General features: G+C 38.6%; 1 long non-coding RNA gene across 1 annotated transcript; it reads right to left on the bottom strand.

Annotated features, from left to right (window-relative positions):
* Nucleotides 1–629: 629 nt before the first annotated feature.
* On the bottom strand, nucleotides 630–8378 carry LOC120398217. Its single transcript, XR_005594254.1, has 3 exons — nucleotides 8309–8378; nucleotides 4582–4713; nucleotides 630–948 (listed from the first exon to the last, which is right to left on the bottom strand). It is a non-coding gene; the product is annotated as an uncharacterized LOC120398217 (long non-coding RNA).
* Between the last annotated feature and the right edge of the window lie 551 nt (nucleotides 8379–8929).

Below are 8929 nucleotides of genomic sequence, written 5' to 3'. Positions count from 1 at the left end.
TGCTATCTTTATCTTATACCAGCCTCCCAACAAAATCATATTTGTATTCTCAGTACAGACTTTGTCTTTCATATTAATATACAACCTCAGGGGGTGTGGTTATTCTGAAATAATCATACCCCCTAGAGGTTTAGAGGCATTTGGTTACTTGCATGCCTGGTAACACCCAAAGGTCATTATCTCATGATAATCACATCTCCTGGAGTTGCCTTATTGCTTAAATGTAACACTAAATTTTAATTATAATGAAATAGGATTCTTCTGGTAGTATATACAACATCTCGTGTGCTCAAAGCCAGATGGAAATAATGCCTAGCTTTTACTATAATAGCATTTGCTGGGCTTGTGCTCCATTGCAATAAATGATTTTTTTGATTCTTGATTAGAAAATAATTTTGAACAAAATTGCATGTGGCTATTGAATTTAACTTGGGGTCTTATGGATGCACTGATTTGTTGTTGTACACTTAATTTAAAATAAAATATGGAATAAAATTATAATGAATGATCTGTTGTTAACATTCTAAGTCCCTGATCCTGCAAACACTTCTGAGCTTTGATGGGGATTACTGCTGGAAGCAAGCAATGCATTTGGCTCCTAAGGCCTTAATTTCAGCGGGTGCATTGCAAAAATAGGCTCTGGTTTGAAAAACAATGTACAATATATCAGATCAGAACAGATGATTCTCTTTCTTACAAATGTTCCAACAGAAGTGAAGTAGCAGCAGTACATGTGCTCATTGGGCGTCTTTCTTTTCTCTCATTTGTTTTGCACGTCTGGGTCCTGATGCTGAAAACTGCTTCATGTATGCAGAACCTTACAATGGTGGTGATTCCATGTGGTTGCAGGAGTCTGCTCGCATGGAATAGCTGGCAGAATCGGGCCTTAGATGTGAAAAATGGCTTTTGAAGCTAAGTTTGGCAGTTAGTCTGATGATAGCACATCTCCTATCAAGAGAATGAATTATATAATCACTTAAATGTAGGTTTCAGAGTGGTAGCCGTGTTAGTCTATATTAGCAAAAACAATGAAATTGTGGCACTTTAGTGACTAACAAATGTATCTGGGCATAAGCTTTCATGGGCTAAAACCCACTTCATCAGATGCATGGAGTGGAACATACAGTAGGGAGGTATAAATACACAACATATGAAAAGATGGGAGTTGCCTTACCAAATGGGGGGCAGTGCTAATGAGCCAATTCAATTTAAGTTGGAAGTAGGCAATTCTCAACAATTGACAAGAAGTAGTGGAAATCACTTTTGTAGTGTTAATGAGGCCAATGTAAACAAGGTGGCCCATTTTAAACAGTTGACAAGAAGGTGTGAGTATTTAGCAAGGCGAAATTAGTTTTTGTAAAAACAACAAAGAGTACTTGTAACACCTTAGAGACTAACAAATTGATATAGTTTTTGTAGTGACCCATCCACTCCCAGTCTTTATTCAGGCCTAATTTGATGGTGTCCAGTTTGCAAATTAATGTCAGTTCTGCAGTTTCTCATTGGAGTCTGTTTTTTGTTGTTGAAGAATTCTCACTTTTAAGTCTGTTATTGAGTGTCCAGGGAGACTGAAGTGTTCGCCTACTGGTTTTTGAATGTTATAATTCCTGATGTCAGATTTGTGTCCATTTATTCTTTTGCGTAGAGCAGGGGTCGGCAACCTCTGGCACGCAGCTCGCCAGGGTAAGCACCCTTGCTGGCCGGGCCAGTTTGTTTACCTGCCACGTCAGCAGGTTCAGCCAACCGCGGCTCCCACTGGTTCGCTGTCCAAGGCCAATGGGGGCTGCGAGAAGCGGTGCGGGCCAAGGGATGTGCTGGCCGCGGCTTCCCGCCACCTCCATTGGCCTGGGATGGTGAACCACAGCCAGTGGGAGCCACAATCGGCCGAATCTGCCGATGCGGCAGGTAAACAAACTGGCCCGGCCCGCCAGGGTGCTTACCCTGGTGAGCTGCGTGCCAGAGGTTGCCGACCCCTGGCATAGAGACTGTCCGATTTGGCCAATGTACATGGCAGATGGGCATTGCTGGCACATGATGGCATATATCACATCGATAGGTGTGCAGGTGAACAAGCCCTTGATGGTGTGGATGATGTGGTTAGGTGCCCAAATAAATTTGTTAGTCTCTAAAGTGCCATAAGGACTCCTTGTTGTTTTCACTTAAATGTATATTTTTCTATTCAGCAGAATATAACAGTTTCAATGGTATTGTGTCCATAACTGGACTTACCATTTTTAAAGAGTTTTTTAGTTTGGATAAAGAAGTTAGGACATCCTGCATACAAGTCCTCCTAAGAATTCACTTAGTTGCAAATCTGGAAAATGTTGTTATCCTCACTATTCAAAAAATGACACCAAATCAAACTACTACAAAGATATGGCAGTCTATTATTTTCAACTGAAAATAAGTCAAATATTTAATATTAAAATTCCCAAACCAAAAGGATTAAGTCTATTGGCCTACACAATTCTATCTGAACATATTTAAACATTTACTTAATACCTGCTCCAAGAGTTCAGTGATCCCAATCAGAGCCCTGCAGTTTTGGTTTAGGGCATTTAAGAAGATGATTATGGTTAATTCTCAATAAATATATGTTCTGCTACAATTACTGCATTTTTTCCTGACAGTTTTCCATGCTGTACCTGAGTTGTGTTTCCCTAAATGTCACTTCTTCAGATATTTATAACAAAGGTAATATTATGGGTAAGCATCTGAGAAGGACCAAATGATTATGGTCCTACATTTATCAGAAAAGTGTTTTATTCTTCCACTGTTTGTCTTCTGGTTACCAACTTTGACAACAGAGTGAAGACATTATATATTTCCTTTCTGTTTTCATTAAAGTCAGGACAGAGAAATCTCAGAGGTGCAAGTCTTGACATATTTTCAGCATCACTTTTATTTCATGGCAAAGATTAAGTTAGAATGGAAAATATCATAAAATGAACTATCCATGTGTGATAATCTTTCTCTAATGCTGTGGTGTGCATTAACTGGTTATTTGTGTTGCATGGCCAAGGACAGCAAACTTCAGTTGTTTAATATATCAGGTATTTATTCATTCAATTAACGAGAGTTTCAGAATAACAGTGCTTACACAGAGAGATCATTTTCAATGAGGTCTAGTTTTAAATTTCTGGACATTTTCTTTAAAAATGTAAGGACAAAATTTCCCCTCAATTACTCTGATGTAATGCCAATGAAACCAATAGGTCTAGATTGTGACAAATATTGCAAACCCATGCAATGTCTTTTGGGAGTATTGTATTAAACTTTTGAATGGTTTATGCATGATTGTGTTCAATAGGGGAGGGTTACCACCGCTTTTACAGGAACTCACAACAATAGTGGGTGATTACCCCTGACTGTAAATGACTCCAGAGAAGTTCCATTGCTTGGAGTGGTTTGCTTTTAGTGGTCTAAGGATGGAGTTTTCAGAGACTAGGAAACAAAGAAAATGATGAGCTTGAACTGAGTCGTGGTCTCCTTTCTGAGCAAATGGACCAGAACTTCTGTACAAGTGGTCCCCAGCCCTTGTGGAAAGGTTGGAAAGACTTTGACCTGTTAGGGCCCCAAAAGAATGATGGGTGGCTCCTGGTATGTTTAGTGTGTGTTTAAACCTGTTTATTGTTTTTATTATGTTTTCTGAGTAACGCTTTAACCTTAAGAATAACTGTGCTTGCTTAAAAAGAGCTTTGTGGTAACTTGTAACTGCTGGTAGTACACTGTTCATAGTCCTCAGAGAGAAAGCAAAGCATAGATTCTACCTTTAGGCAGACTGGCTTGCTGGGATATGACAGCGCAAGGCCGGGAGCTGTGCAGCCTTAAAACCTCAGGTCAGGAGAGAGAGAGAGAGAGAGGGATGTGGGTCTCCACCCAAGGGACATGATTGACTTCAAGGGGAGTGCATTGGTACAACAAAGAGGAGAATTTGTCCCATCATTAAGAAATAAAACAATGATCATACCGTACGGAACTATGAATTTTGATCAGCTTTCCATTACTCCTGGTTTCCTACACTGGCTGCTATAATCTATTTAGTGTGTCATGACTATGTTTATTATGTTCTGGCAACATCGGTGTTTAAATCCCCAACAGAGACACAAAAGGATAAATTCTATATTTTTACCATTTTGTGCCTGATTTAAAAAAAAACAACCCAGAAATCATAGTTTTAGTAATTGCATAGCGTTAGGAAACAAAATTATTAACTGTTGCACAAAGCAATCATATTGTGAAAATTTAACTCTTTCCATAGCCTCTTATCTTGTTCTGCTCTTACATATGGGTCATATTATGCACTGCTTTGTGCAAGTTTGACAAGAACTAATGTGGATACTTAAATATTTTAAAGACTGCACATTTCAGAATGATAAAATACTCACCTGATCTTTCTTTCCTGTTGAATCTGTAGCTAATGATAAAATAATTTAATACTTTTGTCTATTACTGGTTTTAACAACAAATACTAAAATTCCTTGTAGGAAATTTTCAAATAAGGCCATGAAATGACACTTTTTAACTACAGTTGTTTTTATTCAGCCATAAAATCTATCTTTCATAAAGAAACCCACTTACATGTCTTACTTCAGTGAAGGTTATTTGTAGACTGAAGGTCTTTTCTTGTCAAGATATGATGAATACCATGTGTAAAGACAGAAGAGCATCAGGACCTGTATTAGCCGGAAAACCCACTGGTCTGTGAATAACCTAAAAAAGAAAACTTGAAGATTAGCAATGTCGCTTTTAAGAATGATCCATCAAATTCAACAAGCAGATTCACAGAGATGAATCATCTAGTTCCTTTTATTCCTACAATACAGTAAAGGTTATTTCTCTTCCTTATAAACAGAAGTTCAAAAATAAAGGAAATGGAGACTTGTGAATGTTTCCCAGGCGTAAGCCAATGATTGTACATTTTTTCATTCCGTGTATTTTTTAAACCATTTTACTGATCATTCAATAGAGGTGTGGCCAACTCCATCCAGTGCATAGCTCAATTGTGTGATTTTGTCTAATTTTCAGATGAGCATTCAGCTATTGTAAAGATTAACTCCCTTGTCAAAACTGTGTTTTATAGAAAGCACAGAAATTAATCATTGATTTTTAGCAAAGAGTTTCTAATAGCATATCAAACTGTGCTTAACCTATTAACAACAGAAACCGTTCTCATACTTTATATTGAGATTCATTTATAGTTTATAAAAGGTAAACACATTATTAATGGATGTTTATAACAATTAACCCTTTATTAAGAGTGCAACAAATCAATAGGTTGTTTATAATGATGGCTTATAACTATAACACATTATTCATGTTTGTACCATTCTTGTAACATCTATCAATCATTTATTAATCCTTTGTGAACCAAAAGTGCTTTTTAGTTTGTACTCTTTACATTCTTATTCTGCACGTTTATTTTATTTGTAGAAAAGTGTGTGACCAAAAACTAACCTCCCCAAACTCTGGTGAAATTCATTCTCAGATGAAAATTGTGCATCTGGCTCCTATCTGTAAGAGGACAAGCCCTAACCCTTGTTCTGAAAGACTCAAAACTTTGGGAAAGTGTGGGTTCCAAGTTTAGGAAAGCCTCTGTTCCCCAAACTAAAAAAGAGGGTTTTAAGAATATGGAGTAAGGGGAGAAATATGTTTGCTTTTTAAGCCTTAAATAAATTGTTTGACACTACAGTAAAGAATTTTGGAGTATATTTCTTTTTACGATTATTGTTTGAACAGTGACAATCTATGCAACCTGAAATCTTGCCCTGTATAGTAACCCTTTCAACTATGCCCAAGGGAATTAAAATAATTTTTAGGATGCATCAGATGACAAAGTTCCCCTTCTGCTCCCTTTAAATAGCTAGTAATTATTTATACTGTGATATGAAGCTTTTTGATAATGTTATTTATATAGTAATTTTCATTATGCAAATTAAATAATAAGATGGCAGCGATGTAACATAGCTAATGATTTATGGTTGCATGAATGAGAACCTTACAGCTTGAAACATCTTGGAATGTTTTGAGTAACCTTGAGGGCATTTGAACACTTGAACTGTCATCTTATCCTTTTGGAGCTCTTAAAACTAATAAAGAACAAGCTGCAAAAGCTAACTTGCGGTATTTCTAATAAATCCTCTATTTAGAGGAGCTTCAGGGTGTGCATTTAAAAATATACTTTTTGTGAAAGCCAAGCATATTTAAAAGTGTTTGTTTCTTTCAAAACTTGAAATGAAATCAGCTGTTGTAATATTGTTTTTGTCTTGATGACATGATCAAATTGAGTACACCAGCTTGACTAAAAGAATAGAGGAAGAGGTAAACTCCATTGATTATAAAAAGCTTAAACACTAAAAAAGGCTTTGAAACCTGTGTCCCGCCTACAGGAACAGCCATAAATCATATGTGAAAGCAGGAGAAGGGGCTGCCAATGGTGTTCAAATGCAAAATGCTGCAGCAAAGTGAAAAGCATTGTTAGAATTTAGCACTGAAAGATACCTGTATTATTTATTTGAACTGTAGTTTAAGCAGTCACCAGTTCAATTTAATATCCCATTCTGATGATGTTAAAACAAACTCACTACTAAATAAAATGGGGAGTTAAAGAGACATGTCACCTGAAATAACAAAACAATGAAACAATTTAATTAAGTGATAATGTTTCTGGCACAGGAGTATATGAAGCAATAAACAGCTTTTGTGGTTGATTAAATGCTGAAGAGCAGCAGAGTGTGAAATCTTTCTCACAGGAAGAGCTGCCCCCTTAGATCTTCTCATTATGTGTGGATCTCTGCACTAATAGACCAGTGGATTTCATTTGGGATTCTCCTCTGCCTATCCTTTGAATATGGGTGTTGTTGATGTGGCTTTGAGAGGACTTTGCAGCTCTGAATTCACTCTGCATTGTGTCAGTGTTCAGTCACTGTATATCTTTCTACTTCCTGTCTACTCAAGTGTACAGATACAGTATTGGCACCATAATATGATTTGGAAGATATGTGCCTGCCAAAAGCTGTGTCCTTCCTGCAGGCAGGGTATCTGGGGTCTATTCCTGATTCTGCCACAAAATTTTTGTATGGTCTTGGGCAAATCATTCAATGTTTTCAAACTCCAGTTATTCCTCTTTTACAATTTTACTTCCAAGTGGTGCTGTGAAAGTTAATTCATTTATATTTCTAAAGCACTTTGATATCTTTGAATAGAAAGTTCTATATTAGTGTTCCAAATATTACTATTATACTTAGTCTCATAGACTTTAAGATCAGAAGGGACCATGATGATCATCGAGTCTGACATACAGCACATTGCAGGCCAGAGAACCTCACTCACATACTCCTGTAATACATTCATAACCTCTGACTGATTTACAGAATGATTTAAAGACTTCAAGTTACAGAGAATCCACCATTAACTCTAGTTTAAACCTGCAAGTGACCAGAATCAGAGGGGTAGCTGTGTTAGTCTGGATCTGTAAAAGCAGCAAAGAGTCCTGTGGCACCTTATAGACTAACAGACATATTGGAGCATGAGCTTTCGTGGGGGAATACCCACTTCGTCGGATGCATGTGACCAGTGCCCATGTTGCAGAGGAAGGAGAAAATACCCACAGGGGAAAATTCCTCCCCAACCCCAAATATGGTGATAAGTTGGACCTGAGCATGTCAGCAAGACCCACCAGCCAGACAAATGGGAAAGAATTCTCTACAGTAACTCACAGCCCTCCCATCCAGTATCCCAGCTATGGCCCTTGTGGATACAGTATTTGTTACTAGCAGTAGCAGATAGGCCACATACCATTGCAGGCAACCTCATTATACCATCCCAGCTATAAACTTATCAAGCTCAGTCTTGAAACCATTTTGTTTTTTTGTCCCCACAGATCCCCTTGGAAGGCTCTTTCAGAACTTCACTCCTCTGATGGTTAGAAACCTTCATCTAATTTCAAGCCTAAACTTGTTGATGGCCAGTTTATATCCTTTTGTTCTTGGGTTAATATTGACATTTAAATTAAATAACTCCTCTCCCTCCCTGGTATTAATCTCTTTGATGTATTTATAGAGAGCAATCATATCTCCGCCCAATCTCCATTTGGTTAGGCTAAACAAGTCAAGTTCTTTCAACCTCCTCTCATAAGGTAGGTTTTCGATTCCTTGGATCATCCTAGTAGCCCTTCTCAGCACCTCTTCTAATTTGAATTCATCTTTCTTAAACAAGGGAGACCAGAATTGCACAGAGCGTTCCAGCTGAGATCCTACCAATGGTTTGTATAATGGTACTTACACTTCCCTATCTCTACTGGAAATACCTTGCCTGATGAATCCTAGGATTGCGTTAGCCTTTTTCATGTCCGCATCACATTGGTAGGTGGCTCATAGTTAAGGCTATGATTTAGTCACTGAGGTCATGGAAGTGGAAGTCATGGAACCTGTGACTTCCAAAGACCTCTGTGATTTCCAAAGTCCTCTGTGACCTCAGCCCTGGTGGCTGGGAGCTGCAGGGTGCTGCAGCCTCCTGCAGTGGCAGGAAGCTGTGAGGTACCCCACCACCTAAGGCAATGGTGCCCCCAAGCTCCCAGCTTCTGTGGTGCCCCCATATGCTGCCAGTGACATGGGGGATCCTGCAGCTCCCCAGCAGGGGTACCCCAGCAGCAGGGGTACCCCAGCAGCTCCTTGCCACCACGGAGGGTATGGGAATCCTGCAGCTACCAGCTGCAGGTGGTGGGGAGGAGCTCCCAGCCACCCGACATCTGCCCCACACCTTCCCATTTTATCATGGATATTTTTAGTAAAAGTCAGGGACAGGTCATGGACTTCTGTGAACTTTGTTGCCCATGACTTTTACTAAAAATATCCATGATAAAATCTCAGCTTTACTCATAATCATCCTGTGATCAATCAATATACCCAGGTCTTTCTTCTATTCTGAC

This window comes from Mauremys reevesii, linkage group 1 (genome assembly GCF_016161935.1).
Source record: "Mauremys reevesii isolate NIE-2019 linkage group 1, ASM1616193v1, whole genome shotgun sequence".
Classification (NCBI taxonomy): domain Eukaryota; kingdom Metazoa; phylum Chordata; order Testudines; family Geoemydidae; genus Mauremys; species Mauremys reevesii.
The sequence above is the reverse complement of the archived record's forward strand: the minus strand, read 5'-3'. Positions and strand labels throughout refer to the sequence as shown.